We start from the raw sequence: 2,788 nt of genomic DNA, 5'->3' as shown, positions 1-2,788 counted from the left end.
GTTACATACAGAAGTTGTAAAATATATTGTGTTTTAAGAAGAGGTTGAACAGGCATCTGTTGACAATGAACTTCATACACATATTCTGTCTGCGAAAGGATGGTTTTGTAGTCTACCATTTATACAGGTATTCAAAATGTGGTTTTGATCTCTTAGGCCAGGCTTTCAGTGATCTAACACTGCAGAAACTGTTTGGATGAAAATGAAATTGTGAGAGCCTCCTGTAATTCTTAGTCCTCAAACTAACAGGCAGACCAGCACCCATCTTAAATAAAAAATAATTTTTTAAAAAAGACCTAGTTTTCTGGTGAGGAGCTAGGAAAAATATATATACATTAGCAATTGCACCTGGCTCCAGCTTGGAGAAAGGTCAAGATGTGACTACCTGCCTAGAGAAAATAAGAGGAAGGCAGACAGGAAAACATAAAAAGAGGGCATTTGAGATGCAACAATAAACACTGTTTATTTTCTTTCTGTATCCATCCCTTAGCCTCTCTGTGTTTGAGAACTCCCAAGGCTCTGGCAATTCTCATGTACTTTCTGAATATCCAGATGTGCCTATAAATATGCTATAACAGAATGCAATCAGCCTTGGTCACTAATGCCCAGAATTCACTTACTAAGTCATCTCAGCCTTTGATTCCCTTCTTTCATGGGAATCTTAGAAAAAATGGACCACTGCCTTGGAGTACAGATACTATCAACATAGTGCACTTTTCAGCTCCCAAGTGTAGCTGCAGTGGGCACCAGCCCAGTCTCTGGTGAGTGTAGAATAGTCATATATTAACCAGAGATGCTAAAGACATGCCTTCTGGATGGTCACATTCGTCTGACAGAACATCAAAATCAATTTCTCCTTTATGCAAAACAGGCCAGTTAGACACCTGAATAAGCAAGAAACTTAACAATCACATTGCAGTATACTGCTAAGTGTGGATTGTTTTCTTTAACACTTCTTACCTTTCCTCTCAAATATTTCCAGCCACTTTGAAAGCTCAAGGTGTGTTTCATTATTTCCCAGCTCAGATGTCAGGATTTTTTTGAGATCTGAGGTTTCAATTCATCCCACTTTTGATCAAGAACCACAAAGCCCTCCAACTTCCAGTGCTGTACCCACATCTGCCCATGATGCTGGCTACTTGCTAACCAGATACAGCAATTAGGTTCTCACTAACCTTTAGTGACTCTCTTCAATCTGATCACACCCTTATGAATCATGGCACTGTTTTCCTACATGGGCAAGTAAGGCATGGATAAATGGAGTGTATTTCCATTAAAAGCTTCAGTGGCCTATTGTCAGGGATAGGCACAGAAGACAGGTACTGTCTCTTTATTCAACTTCTCTCTTTATTCACTGAATGCTATGTCTGTACTAAACCTTAGCTGATCTGTAGTTAACCTGCAAGTCAGATTGTAAAGAAACCAATAATGCAAGAACGTGCTCCTTTGGAAAATTGGAAAGGAAGGTACATAACTACAAGGTGGTAAAGAGGTACTGTTTAAATCTTGGCAGAGCACAGAGTGAATTCAAAATGGTTAACCACAGAGACTTCTTGCTTCAAAGTTGCTACAGGAGTATCACTTTCCCCTCCAGTGCTTGTTCTATGGAAATAACTATGTGATGTTAAAGTAGTAATAGTAATTAAAAAAACTTGGCTAAACTGCCTCACAATATATTAAAAAAAAAAAAAAAAAAAGCTGTGCACATTCACCACCAATTTCACCCCAGTGGCATTGCTTAGCATAGTCAATATTAAGATTTGGAGCTATTTTGCATAAGTAAGATGAGAGCTCAACGTAGTTGGGGGTGGTTTTATTGCCAATTTAACTGGTGTTAAATTAGTAAGTATTTAAGTGACACTAAAACAATTTAGAGTCCAATCCACAAAGGTCTTGGCTCCAGAATATTCTAATAGAAATGAAAAACTCAAATGTAGGCTCGTGTTCAACTCATCGCTTTGCAGTGGGCAATCAAGTTCAGTTTAAGTACATTGTCTCCCTGAGAACTATCCCATCTTGCTATGAGAGTAGAGTCTCAGGAAGATGTTCTCTGAACCTCATCGCGGGGACTATGGATGCACAGTCCAGCTGAAAAGCATGCCACAAGATTCACAACCCTAATTCATAATCTTAATAATGAATTGAATGTATTCATCCGGGGCTTTCAGCACAGAAAATACACCTACTGAAATTGTCAGCAGTGTTACATTTGTGTGTCCCCCCCGCAAATAAATGATTAGTACATGGAAATAAAAACCTCCAACTTTAAATTTGATGCCTTCCCTAAAGAGACCTGCTGTGCACTTATCTACCAGCAAACATATTCTTTCTTTGGATTTTTTTTTCCCAATATAAGGGATGAATTATTCAGAAGGCCTGATTTCATATACCTATTGTATCTGCTGGCGAGGAGGCAGCATGGAGCAGCACCAGGACAGCCGGGCACTCTGCTTGCAGAGCTGTGTGTTGTGTCTTTCAGGGACTCTGGTGCTTTCGGGTTAGTGGAGCAAGCACAGGGAGTTAATGGTGGCATCAGCTGTGGAAGCAGCTGTTTTACGCACCCTCTGTGCCAAAGGAAATGTGCTGCAGGATTTTTTGTTCTTCTTCTTGCTATTTTTTTTTTTTTTTTTTTTTTTTTTTTCACAATAGGGTGTGGATGAGAAAGAGTAAAGGAAAGATTTTGAGGATCAAAGGGAGATGAATGTTTCCCAGTTAACCTTGCTGTTCTTTTCCTTCTTCCCCCCCTCCATGTTTGAACATACACTGCAGCCTCCAAACCGTTCATGAG

This window comes from Calidris pugnax, unplaced genomic scaffold (assembly GCF_001431845.1).
Source record: "Calidris pugnax isolate Ruff unplaced genomic scaffold, ASM143184v1 scaffold178, whole genome shotgun sequence".
NCBI lineage: Eukaryota > Metazoa > Chordata > Aves > Charadriiformes > Scolopacidae > Calidris > Calidris pugnax.
The sequence above is the reverse complement of the archived record's forward strand: the minus strand, read 5'-3'. Positions refer to the sequence as shown.